The sequence below is a fragment of the Chinchilla lanigera genome, unplaced genomic scaffold (genome assembly GCF_000276665.1).
Source record: "Chinchilla lanigera isolate Chin_1 unplaced genomic scaffold, ChiLan1.0 scaffold00048, whole genome shotgun sequence".
Taxonomy (NCBI): Eukaryota; Metazoa; Chordata; class Mammalia; order Rodentia; family Chinchillidae; genus Chinchilla; species Chinchilla lanigera.
Window position 1 is genome coordinate 6,114,325 of NW_004955449.1, and position 18,973 is coordinate 6,133,297.

Here is an 18,973-nt window from a genome sequence, read left to right on the forward strand (position 1 = left end):
CCGAGCCGAGCGGGGAGGATGCTGTCCTCCCTTCCTGGCGGCGGCCACTGGGCGCCCGCCCGCCCGCAGCGTGGCTCTGCCTCGGGGCCGGAGCCCGGCCTCCCGCCCCCGCCGGCGGATGCTGCGCGCTGGTCCAGGGCGGACCTGCTCCCGTGAAACCCGAGGCTGGCCTGGAGCTGCAGCCTCTCGGTGCCTTCTAGTCGGCGCACACGTATCGCCTTATCTTGCATTTTTAAATACCTGGCAAAGCGAACCGGCAAGAAGCTGGCTTTACTTTTTCTTGAGCACGTGAAGGGCCAGGAGGTTTGTTTCCTCCCTTCACTTAGAACCTTCCTGACTGGCTCATCCCCTTAAAGAGTCCTGCCACTTAGGGAGTGAGCCTGCAGCTTCTAACCTTGATGCTGGGATGAGATGTTGCTGTCCTGTGATCTTGATCTTTAATCTCAGGGTTGAAAGAGGAATTGGGGGTATTTACGTAAATACTTTTTTCTTCCATGCCTTCTTTTAAAAGATAAATATAATTTCACCGTGTTTAAACGAGACTGTCACTGGCTACCATATGAATGAAAGTGACTGAAATATACACATAGGAGCAAACGATGGGCAAGACAGTAACGTGGTGTAACTATAGGCATCTGTGGACAGAATTCTTTGAAAACCCAGATTTTTGGCTAAAGACTGTCAAGAGATGAATCTTCATGCCGCTGGCCAGATTGAGTAACTTTAGAGGTTTCTCAAAGCCTTGAGTCCTCACTGACAGCCCTGTTAGCCTGGTAGGTAAGCCCCTTGGCCCTCAACCCGTGTGGGTCCTCCCATGTTCTTCGGTTTTGTACCCTCAATCTCTTGCGGTCCTGGCCACATTTTCCCAGACTCACTGGGCTACGTCTGTAGCTTATCTCCTCCCTCCCCCCCCTTGTCTTCTTTGTGTCTCAGCTTCCCAGGCAGCCTCTCTATCTTCTGAGAAGCCTTCTGGTTCTTCCTGGGACAGGCATTGTGGCTGCTTCTGGCCTTCTTTTTACATATCTCATGGCTTGTAACTCCATACTTTTTGTTTGCTTAACAAGATTTGAAGGCTTACTGTGCCCCAAGCGTTGTGCTAGGTCCTAGCAATACAGAAATTAATAAACGGTGCTCCCTGACTTCAGGGACTTCAGGATGTTAAGATATAAGGATTTCAAAGGAGTCTATGGGACTGTGATGAGCCAGTCGGGGTGGGGGGCCAAAAGCAGACAGTGACTGCTAGGAGAGATAAGGAAGTAGGATGTACCTTGGTCATATCCGAGCCGGGTTTTTAAGTCTGAGTAAGAGTTTATAAGGAGCTTACTTATTTCCATTGCTTCTTTCTCCAGCCCACAGTGATCTTCTCCAGTTATTTATCCTCTGTCCCCAAAATGTAGAGGTAGGGCCAAAAGTTGATTGACGGTATCTACTAGCGTTTTCCATAGAGGCCATAGGGTCAGGGCTAGACTTTATATATAGCCATTACGTGTTTATTTAGTTAATTATTAGTATTAAAATGGAAGCTTTGTCTTTTGAAAACAAGGTTTTGTGTTAACCACTTTTGTAAACCAGTGAATAAAAGCTTAGTTTAGGAGGATTAATTGCAGGATCTCTTTGTGTTTGCAGTAGCAGCATTGTTCATTATGGTTGGCCAGTTCGATGGAAAAAAAAAATGGATGGGAGGAGACTGAGAACAGAACCACCTGCTTATTCCACTTCAGGCTTTTCTCTCACACTCATGCTGTGAGAGGGGATTTTCTGCATTTTAAAATTCATGTCATATTTTCCAAACTAAAGGAGATGTCCTGGGTCGAAGCCCTGTTGCTGAGAAATCAAATTGCTGGAATAGGGTTTTGCAAAGGCTTAATGTTTATAGGGAATTACAAGCCCATTTCCATCTAGTGGTGAATGCTAGTTGAGTGATGAGGAGTGAACTTGTGGTTAAGCGCTTTTGCTTAAACATTACACGCAAGAAGTTAGTAGTTCAAACACCGAACCAGTTTCAACATGAGTGCCAGTTGACAGGCTCTGCAGCTCTCTTGCCATAAGGCAGGTGTCATATGATAGGACTCTGGCAGTGTCAACTGCCACCAGCAGGAGGCTCGGAAGAGCCTGAGCAGGAAGCTGAGGAAAGCCTGGCACTTTAACTTTGCAGGGTGGCATGGGGCTCTGAGCACTTTCTCTTCTTTTCCTTCTGGGCAGAGGTTGCGCCACAGAATTAGAAGGGACCAGGTTCACTAAAAGCCAAACAGGGCAGGCTCAGTTATTGGACTTCTTCTGCTTTACAAAAACAAACAGCATTTTCCAAGTCTAAAAATAAAGTTTTCTCTTTGTTGCATTGTTGTTCTTTGTGTGATGAAAGAGCAGTGGAGACCTTGCAGTGTTCTTAGGAGTAATCTGCTTCAGAAGTTTATGCATGATCTAGAAATAATGTAAAGTTGGTTGAAGGGAGCTTTATAAAGAAGGGTTAAAATGTGAAATGACTAAATTCTTTCACCTCACGTCCTTGGGTTAGTAGACTTTAGGTTTTCTTTCCTCTACAAGCATCTGCTCTTGCGAGGCTTTTTACTTTCTGTTTATATGCTTCAGCTTCAGTACTGTTTGTGTCTTACCTTTCCTTTTAATACATCCCAAATTCCTGCTTTAGTGGTATAATGGCCGCTTAAAGTGTAACGTGTGAAATATTGTTTGTTCGTTGGTGGCACATAGTGTTACCTTGATTTCTAAACAAGCAGTAAAAGGCGAATTATGGAAGTGTTGGCTTGAGCATTCCTAGGGAATGGAACAACCTTGATGAGCTTTTCATTCGAGGAGTTCTAGTCTTTGCAATATCTATTTCTGTAATTCTAGCAGTGCTGTTACCTTTGTTGATTTTCCTCTGAGTAGCACTAAATAGACTCGTGCTTCAAAATGTTTGACTTTCTTAGAACCTTCTCAGGACAAGCCTTGCTTGACATGGTCTTTTGCACTTGATTTCTCAACATGGCTTCCCTTCTGTCCAGGGAGGTCATTTGGAATGACCTAAAAGTAACAGTTAATTTGCCGTCTTAGTCAACAAAAAGAACATGATTCCTGACATCCAGCCCTGGATGGGTAGAAGGTTCCTCTGAGTGCTTTGGTTATTCTGTCCTGAGAGGCCTTGCTGATCAGTGCAGGTGGTTTTCTGAGGTCCTTGTATCAGGGCCTGGGGCAGTAGCCTCTCCTCCTAAAATAGGGTCTGTAGCCAGCCCTGGGCGCTTCTGCTTTTCTCCATGCTCCCAGAGCTTCTGGGGAGTTCCACAGTGGATGTGTTGGAAGGTTTTGTGCCTGTCCTGGGGGCAGTTTGAGGAGGGAGGGGGCGATGCTGGGCGCCTCTGAAAGTGCTGAGTGTGTGTTCTGATCTTCTAGACCTTTATTCCTGGCTGCCTTACTGCTGCTACTGGTCTTTTGACTTTGATTAGTTTGGCTTTTTTTCTTTTTTAAAAAAATGATTCGAGGCCTGAGATGCTTGGCTGAAGACAGGGCTTTGCTTTTAATCATTTTACAGAGAGAGAGGCAGTAGGGTAAGGGGAGAGATGGATACCAAAGTGTGTATTTAGAAATGTTTCTTTATACTTATTGTGGTAAAATATATGTAAAATTACCCAAGGCCTCCAGCGTGCTAGGCAAGTACTCTATCACTGAGATACACCCCAGCTCCATTTTAACCATTTTTCATGTATGTAATTCAGTGGCATTTACTGTGTTCACAACAGAATTGCTCCTTTAGTCTGATGTAGTGGCACATGGCTGTCATTCCAGCTATTCAAGGGAGGCGGAGGCAGGAGGATGGCAAGTTTGATAGTAAAACAGTTAATTGAGATCCTATTTCAAAATAAAAGAATTAGCAGGGGATGGAGATGTACTTTAGTGCCCTTTCAATCTTCAGTACTTCAAAAGAAAACCGCTCCCTTGAATGTTCTTTCAACTCTTAAGTGGGAAAAATCTCTGGGTGAAAAGCAATTTATGGAAGAGTGACTCCGATTCTTGCTTCGTTGATGCATTTGGTTTGTGACCAATAGTACACATTTGCCCCTGACTCTTAGGGTTTGTTGTACTCTCCATTTTTCGATGATGTTTGAAAATAAATTGCAGCACTGTTGGATCTGGAGTCAGATGGCCTGGTCTGTTTCATGTCCTGCCAGGGGTCACTGGCATTTGTGACCTTGAGCAAATTACTTAGATGTGTCTGTGCTCAGTTCTGCTATTGGTAACGTGAAGATGATAAAAATAGGGTCGTGAGGCTCAGAGAATGTAAAGCTCTTAGAATAGTGCTTGGCACGGGGCACACCCTCGATTAGTCTCGGCCATTACTACTAGAAACTCCATTTGCTAATCGGACGCAGGTCATCAGGAGAGAAAACAGCGCGTCTTTGGCAAGACTTTGAAGTGGCTTGAAGAGTTTCTGCCAGAGAGGAGGGGGCGGGAGAGGCTGCCCACGTCTCCTTCCGGTGGTGGGTGGCTGGCAAGGGGAGCCAGAGGCCCAGGTACGCTAGCTTCGCCCCGCACCTCCGGCCCGCACCTCCGCAGCCGACCCTGCTGCTGCTTGTGCTGTTGTTCCGAGGAAGCTGGAGAGACCTGTGGAGCTCCTGGCGATTTGGACAGCTCAGGGGTTTGGGTGCCAAATGGCCCTCTGACAAGTGGTGAGAGCATCCTGCGGGAAGGTTGCTGGGGAGGAGCAGCCCATTAGGAAGGGCTCTGAGCGCAGCCTGCTAAGACTGCACTTTCTTCCACCTCTGAGTTTGCCCTCGAGGCTGCCATGCTGGCAGGAAATGCTGCTGACTGGAGCAATGCTCCCTGTTTGTCCCAGCGAGTGAGAGGACACGGGCCTTCATTTTCAGATAAAGTCATCTCCGTTGCCCGCTTCTGCCCTTCTCTCATCTTAAAAGTGTTCTCAAGTTTCTTTATCCTTTTTTCGTGTGTGTGTGTGTGGGGGGGGGGCAGTTGCTGGGGACAGGACGCAGGGCCTTGCTTATGCCAGGCAAATGCTCCACTGCTGGGCCCCATTCTCAGGCCTTGTTAAAAACTTTTGAGACAGGGTCTCACTGAGTTGCTCAGGCTGGTCCTGAACTTTCTATCCTCCTGCCTCAGCCTCCCCAGTAGCTGGGATTACAGGGAAAGGCCGCAGCGATGGCTTTCTTATATTTCTTAAAAGATGAACAAAAACACAACCAAAATCTCCCCCTTTCCTTTACTCACCACTCCTTTATCACTTTCCTTCCATTCACAGCTAAGCTGCGTGGAGAATCTCCCTGTCACCCTCATCACTGCAATCTGGCTTCTGCTTTCTCCCCAAAAAACCCCAAGTTGCTCTCTCTGAAATCACCGTAACCTTGGGGCCGGACCGGTGGGCACTGCGGTCCTCAGTCTTGTCTCTGCGGGGATTGGCACCGTCGTTCATTCTCCTAGAATGGCTGTAGCTTGGGTTGCCTTGTTCTTTCTTGTCCTTTGTGCCTCTTTTACATCCCTGTGTGTCGCAGCTCCATGATCCCCTCTGCTGATTGTCTCCCTGCCTTGGGACTGGTGTTTGGGTAAGCTTTTAGGTGCCTTTGTGTAGTGCTTCACAGGAATTTCACTCGCACAGTTCCACTCAGTGTCTCTCCGCCTCACCTTGGTCAGAACCCTGTTCCTTACACATTCTCCATCTTCTTGAAAAACCCTTCAGCATATGAGCGTCATCCTCTTTCTCCTCTTTACCAGTCTTCCTCCTCTAGCTGGCCATGAAGTCCTGGCATCTTCTCTGATCCCTGTCTGATGCTCTATTTTGGCCATCACTGGTGGTGTGGTTTATCTGGATGTCCCCCAAAGCTTCAGGTATGGAAAGGCTGGGCTTGTGAAAGGTGATTGGGTTTGAGGGGCTGTGTGGCTGACTTGCTGATAGGAGATAGGTCTGGTCTCTCTCTCTCTCTCTCTCTCTCTCTCTCTCTCTCTCTCTCTCTCGTACTCCCTCCCCTTCGCCGCCTGCCGCCCTGCCATGAATAGCTTCTCCTCTACCAGGCCCCTGTGCCATGGTGTCCTGCTTTGGAGTCCATTGACTACGGGCTGCAATGTGAGCCAAAAGTAAACCTTTCTTCCTTTCAGTTGTGATGTTGGACATTGTGTCTCAGCAATGAGAAAGCGACCAAGACAACTGGTTTAGTTCAACCCCTTATCAAAAAAAGTTTTTGATGATCCTAGTAGTTGAACTCAGGGTCTTCCCTCTAAACTTCATCCTCGACCCTTTTTTTTTAATTTTGATACAGGGTTTCGCTCAGTTACTAAGTTACTAAGTTGCCAAGTTGCCCAGGCTGGGCAAAAACTTGCAGTTCTCCTGTCTCAGCTTCTTAGAGTGCTGAGATTACAGGTGTGCGCCACTAGACCTGGTGCCCTTTATCTATTCTCATGAGGACTGTTGTAGTAATTTCCTAATCTCCATTCTTTGTGTCCGTTCTTATTTCCAGCTCTAGTTTGCATTGCCACCAAGGTGATATTGCTGTGCCCCAATTTTTATTGTTTTATTCTATTTTTATTGCATTGTCTCAGGCTTAAACTCCTTCAGTAGCTTATCGTCCTCTAAGCACAGCGTTTAAGGCTTCTTGGGAATCATCTCTGGCCTCCCATTCCAGCCGCAGCTTGTCCTTTCCAGCCTAAGGGATGGACTTTGGAGACAGCTGGGGGAATCCTGATCCTGTTGCCGAAATGCTTCCCACCCTGGCCTCTGCCAGGAGGTTTCTTTCTGCTCGGAACACGATTCTACCCTCCTGTCTTTCACTGCGGAATGGAGAGCTCTGTCTCTCCTTTTAAGTTGTACTCTGTTGAGGGAGAGCATGCATGTTGGAAGTGTACATGTGCAAATGTGTAATCTTGGTGTGTATCTGCTCATGGGTGATAGCCGTGCCACCAGCACTCTGATCTGGACTTGTTTGTAAGAGCCCAGGTAAGAGATTTCTCTCCGCAGAAACCATCTCGGTCCCCACAACCATCTCCCGCTTTTGTGGCAATGTTGGGTCTTTCTCTCCCCGGCAGCCCTCACACTTAGGCAGATTCATTCTGGCATGCCCGATGTGGCCCTGGGCCATTAGTCCTTCTTCAGGACAGTTTCTCCTCTCCATACCCCACACCTCATATCAGGTTTTTGGCAAATGTTTTCTGGATGAAGGGCCAAATACTCGGTTCCTCTTTTGGAGAAGGAACATGGTCTGACATCTAAAAATTTGCCTCCTTGGATCCTGAGGATTTGATCTTGCTTGTGGTTAATGACAGCACTTACTCAGTTGCATTTGGGCCAATCAGCTTAAAGGGCTCTGTAGAAATTAGCTCATTAATCCTGAAGATCAAGAGTAAGCACTTTGAGTGCTTCTACCTGCCTTTGTTCAGAGTGGGCAGAGAGGCCTGGCTGACTTGAGATCATAGGTGGACTGGGACTTTGCCTCTGCAGATTGCAGAAGGACCCCGAGCTGCCTGCCGGAATCCAGGCATCCCTTGACTTAGATACTGCAGGGCAGGATGAGGAGCCCAGCACTGCTGCAATCCTCCTCAAAAGCTACAGCTTTCCTTTCTTGGGTATATTACCCATCTCTCTTTACTGCTTGTATGTTTATGTAAATGTTGTCTTTATAAAGTTAGAGACTTAAATGCTAGCAACTTGTTATTTCCAAGGAGGAGGCAATCTGGACATGGGGTAGAACTGTGGAGAATCCTTCCTGTGGTTGGCCAGTACCTCTTTCTCACAGAAGGAAGAAGATCTAAGACAAGGATATTACCTATACAGTACCTCTGAGGTTATTCAAACAAAACACAAAAAACCGAGCTTGATTACATTTGTAGCTGTTACCTTGAAGCTCAGTGGGGCCTCTTGCTGTAGAAAAATCAGAGCTGTTGGAGATCAGGGCTCCACCTGAAGTATAGGAACAGAATTGCAGAACAGGAGGCCTTTATGATGGCTAGATTTGTGTTTTTATAAATCACAAAGGACCAACCCAGGCATGGCAACAACTGCCTATAATCCTAGCACTCTAGGAGGCTGAGTCTGGAAGGTTATAAGTTCTAGGTCAGACTGGGCTACTTAGTGAGACCCTGTCTCAGAAGTAAGGAAAAAAAAATCTGTGACTGTAGGACAGTGCAAAGGCCCTGGGTTCAATCCCTAGTAGTGCATTATTTTTATATATATATATATCTATATATATATCTATATATATAGATATATATAGATATATATATATATATATAGAGAGAGAGACACTCATACACATTACAATATGGGAGTGGTACGTGCTGAGACTGTGGACTGTGCTTCAAGGTCAAAACCAATATAATGGTGTACCTTTTGGGAAAACGTTTTTTCTTTCTGGCTTAAGTAGAATTCCCCATGGCATCACAAGAGGTTTTATTATCCCCCTCAATGATTTTGCTTAAATTATACCACATAACTTATGGATGGTTGCAATGACTTGAATATTTCTTTTCCCAAATCTGCTATTCTTTTATAAACTTTTTGATTCTAAAGAAGAATTCAGCGCATTAAGTAAAAAGACATTTTAGGCATGGCTTAACTGGTAAGCAAAAGAAAAACAGTAGGGTTTTAGAGAATGCCTTGGCAGTGCTTTATTTCTAGGATTGATTTAGATACAAACCTTGGAATCCAGTGTGAGCGAATACTGATGTATTTCAAGTTCCTTTCAACTTGCCAAACAGTTGAGAATAAACTCTGGCTTAGCTTTAAACTGATTGTGTATTTTGGTATATGGGAAAACACCATTTAAAGAGAACTAGCAAAGACCTCAACATTTATTTTTGTTTTTGATTTTATTTCAGACTTCTTCCAGGTAAGTGGTATTTACTGTAATAGTAACTCTCAGACGCCTGCAAAGAGAGGTACTCATGTAGTTCCTCTGTTATGTAAAAGTATAAAATTCAGTGACATTTATGGGGTATAAAATTTATAACATTTAGTCACTGTTGGCGCTATTTGCCAGACAAACTTGATGGAAAAGGGATGACTTTCTACTATGTAAATGACAACTTTGGGGAGTATTTTGGAAGCTAGCGATCTGTGACAATTTGAGACTTGTTATAATCTCTGTAGTGATGGTTGCAGTCCTGAAAGAATTGATGATATAGTTTTGGACTGTTTGCACCAGGGTTTGTAGTAAGGGATGTTCCAATTGCTTTCTCTTCTGCCCTGTTTAGTTTGGTGATTGAAAACAGGACTACCTCTTCTGCATTGGTGCATTTACCTATATTATATTGCTCAATTTAAAGTGAACCATCCGGTCGTCTTCCTTCCTGGCTTCCTAACTAGTTCGCTTGCCTGCTTGCCTTCCTCCCTTCCTTCCTTCTTTCCTCCATTCTTCCCTCCCCCTCCCTTCCTCCCTTCCCTGGCACTGCCTCTGTCTTCTGCTGCTTGGTTATGGGTGACCTGGAAAGCAGAGGAAGAAGAGCAGCAAAAGAAGGATCCTGGAGAAGGGAGTGACAGGTCACTGCTGGCATTTGTAACTCAGTTCCCAGGTGAGAGATGGCAGAAGCATATAGGGAGAATAAGGAAGTTCAGTTTTGGAAGAGATTGAAGAGAAAAATCCACTGCAGTGCTTTCATTCGTGTAACTGAAAGCGGGGTACGTTGAAGTACCTTGTCAGTGGTCCCAAAGCCGTTCAGCTTCCTAGCTCCTGAGTCCTACCTTGTTCATTATTTTCTTCTACTTACATTACACAGTTTCCTTGTTGGTATATTTACTTGTTGATGAAAGTACTATTGACTCAAGAATTTTTTAACTATAGGTTTTTTAACTGGCGGTGTATCTCAGTGGTGGGGCACCTGTTTACTGTGCACGAGACCCTGGGTTTCATCTCCAGCACCCTCCCCAATAGACTTTATTAACTGCCATTTTGAAAGAATACATATATGTCTGAGGATATATTCTCCATGTAGAAATCACAGAGTAACTCTTTTCCTGAAACAGGCAATTAAGAAATCACAGCAAAATCTTCCATCTTTAGAGGTGTTAAAATGATATTTATATATTTTTCTTTACCAGGACGATTGTTTAACTTAGAAACCATGTTATGTATAAACACACAATACCTTCATTTCAATCATTATCTTAGTTGGTCTGTTACAGTAGATTTTATTTTTAGTCTTTGGTTAGAACCTATAAGTGAAGAGTGTGTGTGTGTGTGTGTGTGTGTGTGTTGCAAAGCATAGATAGGGACTGTTCAGACTGGGGTGCAAAGTTTCTGCGCATCCCTCTGGCAGCCTGCTATTTTGCTACTGCGTGATGGCAGCAGCATTCCAGAGGAGTATCCAGTTTTCTAGCCTGGGAGCCCCTAACCAGATACGACTATTTAAATTAAGTGAAACTAGAGAAATGAAATGTAGTTCTTCAGTTGCTCAGGAGCCAGTTGTGGCTGGTGGCTGCCTTACTGGAGAGTGCGGATCAGACTGCCTGTTGTCGTAGAAGCGTGATGGGGCGGCATGGATGGCTGTTTCTCAGAGATGTTCAGCCTGGCTGAATAGTACTCTGGTAGGTAATGGGAGGCAGATTTCCAGGCATTGCCATTCATTTGCTTAGTACAGAAAGGAGCTAGGTGTCTGAAACCTGGTCTCTGTAAAAATCTTTTGTTTTCACTCTGTACCCTATTTGAAAGCTAATTGCCTGTTTCAGGAGAAGAGTTACTCTGTGTGTGTGCGGTAAAATAGAGTGTTTTAGGGTGATAGTTTTAAGGTATACATTTAAAAGAAAGTCTTGCTCACTTAACTCATTCTGGAAATGTGATTTCTATAAACAGAGATTCCTCCCAAATGAAATCCAGTATTTTCAGAAGCAGCAAAATGTTACATTTCCTGCTGAGTGTGGCGGTACGTGCCTGTAACCCCAGCTACTCCGGAGGCTGGGCAGGTGTATCACAAACTTGAGGCCAGTCTGGACCAAATGGCAATCCAGAAAGAGAGAGAGAAGGTTGCATATGTAGCTCGTCACATCCTGAGTCCAACTGCTACCACCACCACCACCACCACCACCAAAAAAGTTATATCTGTTATTTTAGAATCTTGGGGTTGGATGTGGTGGTCAGGATCACTCCAGGTTCTTTTATGTTATGAAGAAAGACTTGACCAGGGTTGGAGGTATAGTTTGGTGGGAGAGCATGGGGGGGCCTAGATTTGATCCCCAGCACTGCCATGGAACAACAAAAAACAAACCAAACCTCTACTAAATAGTTTTCTTTTTTGAATGAAACTACAAAGAAGTTCTGAAATTAACTCTACTTTGGAAAAATAATAACTATACTAATGTCAGTCACTTAAAAGGTAAGTTTGAACCATGGTTGTCTGTTCCCTTGAGTGATCAAAGGAAAAATGGCTTAGCCTACAGATCACAAAGCAAGCAAAATACTCAGTATGAAAGCCGGTATCTTAGTAAAAATTCATACAGAATAACCCCTGTCGTTTTGAATTCTGTATTCAGGGTAAGGATACTTGCCTTGTTAGGAGAAGATCTTAATGATTAAGGAGTGAAAAAAATCTGGGTCGGGAGATCCTTGGATGTGATTTGGGGCCATGCAGGAGCGGTCTGTAATTTCTCACCTTTTGTCTTTTTTTTTTTTGGTACCAGGAGTCGAACTTAGGACCTTGCACTTGCCAGGCAGGCACTGTGCTGCCGAACTATATCCTTGGTCCCCTTTTATGTCTCTTGAGTGACGAGGGCTGTAACAGAATGTTTTATTCTGTAGTTTTTTTTTCCATTTCATTTTTTCCTTTCAGATGCCCTTTCAAATTTCTGGAGTTCCCAACCCAGTGCCTGACTGTAAGCGAGAGTTGTTGCTTTAATATGATTCCTTTGCTTGATAGTTTGGTGTCTGACGTGGGGCTAATGCAGATGTTTCTGTGTGGCTTCAGATCATGATCTTTAGGATGAACTTAAGAAGAGTGATGTCTTTGGCCTAAGTCAGGGTCAGGGCTGGGCTGTGTTTACCTTCGCCAAAACAAATCCTCCTGGGTTGTTTGATAACGGACCCTGAGCTGAGGAAGTGCCTAGCTCTTCTTAGCGTCGTCCGGATTGTTTTCACAGAAGCAGCAGGGCATTCTGCAGGCTGGAATTTCAGGTCCTGTGGTTTAAAGCCAACTTGACACAGTTGATGTGGGCAGCTTTGTAACTATATATACACTTAAATAGTCTTAAAGGAGAAGGGGCTACTGAAGCTCCTGTGCCAGCATAGGTGAATGTTACACTTTTTAACTGTCCATGTAGGTTGTAGTCCATTTAGTCCATCATATCAAAAATGAGATTATGTTCATCTATATACAGAGTGTTGCTTCCTTCAACGGGACATGATGGAGAGGGATTCTTTTGACTCTACAGCACTTGCCCTTTTTTTTGTTTTTGTTTTTTTCTTGTGTTATCTAGAGATTCAACCCAGGGCCTTCCACATGTTCCACAAATACTCTTATGTTGAGCTATATCCCCAGCCCCTTTTAAAACTTCTATTGTGAGACAGGGTCTTGCTAAGTTGCTCATGTAGGCCTTGAACTTGCTGTCCTTCTGCCTCAGCCTCCTGAGTACCTGGGATTATAGATGTGTACCACCATGCATGGGCCCCAGAAATGTTTTAACCAGTAACTAGTTTTATTAGACTAAGTATACCATCTTTTCCATTTTTAAAAATAAATATTAAAAATAATTTTTTGTACAGTACTTTGTGTGGAACCAAGGGTCTTATGCATGTTAGTCAAATGTTAGATCACTGGCCTGGACTTCCAACCCTAACTTTTGTTTTTGACTTGGGGTAGGGGTCACTATTACCTGACTGTGTTCACCCTGGTTGCTATAATGTCATTGATGATAGGTTTCATAGACTAATTTGCTGTGTAAACTAAGCATGAGCGTGTTTGCTATAAAATTGGCTTCAGGAATGTATAAAATACTAAACATTTAAAGATACTAATTTTAATTTGACATTTGAAAGGGAATGTGTACATAATGTGATCCCTTTTTAGCCTGGGGGTGTTTTATTTCAGACTTTCTTAAACTGTAACACCACATTAAAAATATAGATTGTTTGTATATATATGCAGTTATAACTCCTGCCTCCTAGAAGTCAGTGAGCTAGGTCTGTCACAGCCCTCAAAATAACAGGCTGTGTTGCTTCATTTAAAAGCAGATTGTTGCTTAGATAATTCAGACAGTTTCTTTACTTTGTAGTCAAGCCAGCAATATTTTACTCCTTGTTTTTTTTTTTTTTAAGAATTGCCAGCCTATTAGGATAGAAAGATTAGGCACCTGGTACTATTTATTGACAGAATCAGCTCATTTTCTTTAGTGTATTTATACCAGTGGCAGAAATAATAGAAGGAAAAAAAGGGATATGCAATTTACTTTGTATTAAATTGGAAGATTTTTCTGGTAGAAGCCCTTACTGTTAAATATTATATGCTTTTAAAGACATAGGAAGAGGACTAAGAGTTTTTTTTTTTTTTAATAAAGTTAAAGATTTAAATGCTAACTGACTTTGTTTTTTCAAAGGGAGACACACTGGGCATGGGGTAGAATTGTAGAGAATCCTCCTGTGGTCATAAAAACCTCCAGGCTTATTTATTTTAAACTACAAACAATAACAGATGATACTTACACAAAATTTGGATACTGCGGATGAGTCAAAAAGGGGAAAAAATCAGCAGTAATATTAGCACCCATGAGTAGGTAAGTATCATTTGAATTTTGGTTTTAGGGGTATAAATTCAAATAGGATAGGACTTTCAAAACAGTGTATAAGCTGATATTTTTAAATGTTTTAAATTTTTATTAGTACGTGTTGGCAGTCCATAATGAGTACTTCATTTTGTAATAATGATCATAAGTATGGGGAGTGGGTACATATACATAGCACATCTTTTATTTTTAACTTCTTCCACCCTCTTCCTTAAATTGATATTTTTGGAAATTGCTTTTTTAAATTTTCAGTGATTTCATATTAACTTTTTTTAGAGCAATAAAGATAAAGTAGTTTTAGATACTTGTTTGGCCAAAGTGAATTCTTGAGTCAAACATGATTTATGATTGCAAAGAGTGTATACATGTGTTTTTTCTCATATTTAAAAGTTTTTCACAAACTAGGTCAGATACAATCTAATCTCATGTCTGTTACAATTTAATGTTGTTTTCTTTGAAGTGGGGGTGTGTGTCTCAGGATGTTGTCTAGGCTGCCTCAAACTTTGTATCCTCTTGCTTTAGCCTTATGAATAGCTGGGATTACAGACATGTACCATTTTGCCTGTCTTAATATTTCTTAAAATTTCCTGTTATACTTTGCCTTTTTTCCTCTGGTACTATTGGGGCACCTTATTCTGATACTCGGCACTTATTGGAAGTCCAATCATTATATAGGAAGTTCTGACATAGAAAGAAATTAAGAGTAAGGGCTTTCTGGGCTGTAGGTATAGCTCAGTAGAAGAATACTTGCCTTGTGCAAAACCCTTGGTTGTGGGTTCAGTCACCAGCACACCCTATCCTGTAAAGTCCTGAGGAAAGTCAGTTGAGCACCTGATACTAGGCACTGATGGTACCCGGACTGTTTAACTGACCTCTGATTTTTGTTAATAGTTCTTCACAAAGCCCACATGCATACCTTTGTCTGCTGGAGCATATAAGCCCTTTCCTCTTGTCTCTGAATCTAGGAGTCCTGTGTTGCCGCTGGCTGAGACAGGCTTCTATCCTTTGGCTTCTGTCCTTTCTGTCCACTGACTTCTTAGTAAATTGCATATTTTGTTATAAAAAAGTAACTTCCTTATTATTTGTGTGTTTGAACAGAATAATAACTTTCAGATTTCATACTGACCTTTTATATGAAGCCTAGAGCTGGAAGTCTGAGAAGTTTCTAGAGTGACTAAAAATGTGATTTTTAAAAATAGAACTAGCTATCTGGTTTTGTGGGCATGTGGAAGAAATGAATCTCTGGGGATTTAATTTGATGATGTGAATCTTGAACTTTTTGGTCTTTTAAATTTCAAGGATGTTACAATATTTAGAAGAAAAGATAGAATAACTGTTGGCATGACTAGCTTCTATTTTATTAAAAAGGCTCTTAAATTACAATGTTTAAACCACTTGAGTGTGAAGTAGGTGAAAATAACAGTCCTCACTTTAATCTATGGCTACATTTCAAATAGGTTTGTATATACACATGCACATGTACATTTCTATAAAATTTAATAATTATACAAGTACTGTGGTAACCATTCATATTGTTTTATAATTTACAAATATCACTTTTTAAAATTAACATGTATCTATGACTTGTGTATTTTCTGTATGTATTTTATTTTATTTTTTGTTTATTTTTGGTACTGGGAATCAAACTGAGGGCCTCACACTTGCCAGGCAGGCGCTATGCCGCTGAGTTACATCCCCAGCCCTCTGTATATATTTTAGTAAAATGTGCGCATTACAAATACAGCTATTTTTCTAGGTCATTTGTCATAGATCTACCCTTGTTTTAGCATATTCTTGGGTTGGGGATGTGGCTCAGTGGTAGAGTTCTTGCCTTGCATGCACAACGCCCTGGATTTGATCCCCAGCACCACAAACAACAAAACAATACAAAACAAAACAAACATATTCCCATTCTGGGTCCATTTTTGTGCTATGGATGCACCTTAATTTGTTTAACCAGTTTCTTTATTGATGAAATTGCTGATTATTTCCATATTTTCCCTATTTCTGTGGGATGCATATTGTGATTGCTAATTCAAGTGATACTGCCTTGACACTTTTGATATAGTGTGAAACTTTCTTGCAGTTGTACTAATTAAGTTGTACTTGCTTGCTTGTTTGCCCCATTACTGGCTTTAAAGCTCAAAGGGAGTTAGAATGAGAAGGCATCTTGCCTTATTCATTTCTTAAGCTAGACCTAAAATATCAAGGACCAGTAGGAGAAAATGAAGGAAAAATTCTCATCTGAGGTTGGAGAGTGGACGTTGCATCATTTTTTGGGCTAAAAATGGAATGTCATGAAGTTTTATCACTGTGAACAAATTTATGGAAAGACTTTGTCATTTGGTGAGAAGCCTGGATTATGGAATGTGACAGTTGATTAACCTATCCTCTCTATTACAAGGAATAGCAACTCATTAAAATTACCTAAGTAACAGGGCTTTCTTATAAGGATAGATTTGAGAATAGGTAACAGGAATCTCATCCACAATCTCAGGTTTTGCAGCAGCTCAGGAAGATCTGCGCATACATCTAGGTCTTTGGGAACTGCAGTAAAAATGAGCTCTCTTGGACCCTGCAGGTGGACATGCATACAGCCGTTGGAAGTTTTGCATCCTTATGTTCAGTATCCTATAACCTTGGCTTAGTCAGCATTTTGGCCCACTGATAATCCCTCATAGCCCATCCAGTTTTTCTCTTCCCCTTTCTTGCCCAACTATGGCTGCCACCTGCTGAATTCTCTCATTTCCCAATCTTAATCTCAAAGGGTAAGAATCTAGTTTTTACTAGGATCCCTTCATGGAACTGCCCTAAACTCAAAAATCCTTCTTAGATAAGGCCATAACTCAGAAACTTCTGACGGAGAAGGGACCTCAGGTATGCAGGCACTAGGGGTTTGTAACCGGTGTAACATTGACCTTGGGTAAGTAACTGAGCACCTGCCTAAGATAGCACTGGGGACAAGTGAGTTGGGGAGAGTAATTATCATGCCTAGTCTGTAATGTAATCATGAGCTAATGTATATTTTGTTAGAAGATTTATATACTTGTGCTTAAAAAGCAGTGTGTTCCTTTAAGTCAGTAAATGCTTTCCTGCAAAGCAACCTGTTTTTCCATATGGCATGTAAAATCCCAAAACTGATACCCATTCACAATTATAAATTGCCTTGAATTCTGAAATGCTGATGCTGGAATCATGAGATATGGCCTGGCCTTTTCTGCTGGATGTACAGTACTATGTTTTATGGACCCTTATTCAGACTTTTTTTTTCTTTTTTGGTACCAGGAATCGAACTCAGGACCTTGCACTTGCCAGGGAGGAGCTTATGCAGCTGAGCTATATCCCTGGCCTTGGATGTAAAGTACTATGGAGTAGCCTATCCCCTCTGTGTTCTAACAGCAAGGTTCTGAAAAAAGTGCCTGAAACCTCACACTGCAGGAGAAATTCATTTCTTATGTCAGTTGTTTATCTCAGCATTCTCTTGTCTATGGATTGGGTCCTTCCAAATCTTGTAATGTTCTTGGCAGTCCAGTGTTTCAGGGATAAAAGATTGTTACTATACCTCTGAAGGATTTCTGGAAAATTTCTCTAAGGAATTTGGAAGATTTCCTTCCGAGGGTCACTATCTAGTAACTGTTTTCCCCTGTTTTCCTTCCACCCAACCCCCTTCTGCTTATCTTAAAGCAGTGGCTGGCAGGTTGAGTATTTCACTGACTCCTGAGGGTTGAATCCTTGACGTTCCTTGGAATCTCCAGCGGTAGTTTCCCTGTTACTTCTTTCAATAAGAGCTGTGTTCATACATTGTGTCTTAGTTTGGTTTCAGGTCACTTAAAGTGTAACTGATTTGAGAAGTGGCATTGAAGCTCTATGTTTACCACAAGGTTGTTTTGATTATTGTTTTGTAGGATCTCTTGTTGGGTAAAAGAAAAACGAACACCAGCATATGTGGAAGAGCTTGACTACGTCCTGTGATTGCATTTTAGAAAGTTCCTTCTGGAAACCTTGAATTCTTTGTTTTAATCTGTTTAAGAATTCCTTTATTGCATCAACAAAATTAAACATTTATTAAAGACTGTGCAGTGCTCTTTGTTCTTTAGGAGAGAAATCTTTTAAATCCTTTTTGGTAAGGACATGTACAATTTAAAGCCATCATTTTGACAGTCTGGTTTTAGCTGATAGGCATGTTAATCTCTGTTTGATTGCTTTGGTGGGGAGGTGGAAACCATCTAGTGCTTGTGCTTAGCTTAGGGTATATTTGGAAATGTATTTTCTTTTAGTTTCATTTTGTGAAATAATAAAGTGAATTTTTCTACTGTTGTTTTATTATAGATTTGACTTTATCTGATTACTAGGTTGGAATAAAAAGTTTAAACATTTTCCCTTTTGACTGTGTGTATCCCTTTGTTTATCATCTTCATGGATGGATTTATCAACACATAGTGTAATATGTAGATTCTTTTTTATCAGCTGTTGAAGTATGACTGCTAAGAAAGGAAATTTTTAAGCAAGAATTTCCTCTCTATTTTGATTTAATTTTCATTATACTTTTCTTCCCCCCCCCAGGAAGTGCTAAAGTGTGTGTATGATTATATATAGAATACATAACTATACATCATGTTTTTTCTTTATGTGTATAGAGGCAAAAGATACACTTGTATGTTTTATTTATCATTTTTTTTTTTTTTTTTGTACCAGGAACGCTTGTATGTATGTGTATGAAATTAGAGGTGACACAGGAAAAATCACATGTAACAAAAGTTGACTCTGGGGAATTAATCACTTGATACACAGTAATATTGAGAAAAATGTACGGAAGACTTTTGCCTGCTCAGAGACTTAAGAGCCATTTACGCTGACAAGATGCGCCTCGCGCAAACGTTGATGGAGCTCCCACTGTGGGCCAAGGACTAGACGGAGTACTTGACTAAGTATCTTCTTCTTACCTCGTTCCTTTCAGGGTCAGTGTGATTATCCTTATTTTATAAGTTAGCAAGCAGGAGTTTGACAGTCACACCGTCTATTGAAGGTCACACTGTGGGTTCTAAACCCGGTCCTGTCTGGTTGCAAAGGTCCTGCCCTTTCTAAGGTTTCCTTTTCCTTTTCTCCTTTTGACATGTGTTTGGCCTTTATAAGGACAGAGTGAATTTCTAAAAGGTCCCTATTTTTACAGTGGCATCACATGGCAGTTAGAGTGGAAACTGACAAAGCAGGCTGATCCCTGTCCCTGTTCCAGTAGCATCTTTTGCTGGTTTTGTGACTGAGCCAATTATGTGG

The 18,973-nt window shown here is 41.9% G+C and overlaps 1 protein-coding gene across 1 annotated transcript in view; it reads left to right on the top strand.

Annotated features, from left to right (window-relative positions):
* The window catches only part of Stk39 (serine threonine kinase 39), a 275,200-nt gene that overhangs the window by 1,599 nt on the left and 254,628 nt on the right, over positions 1-18,973 (top strand). The window lies entirely within an intron of this gene.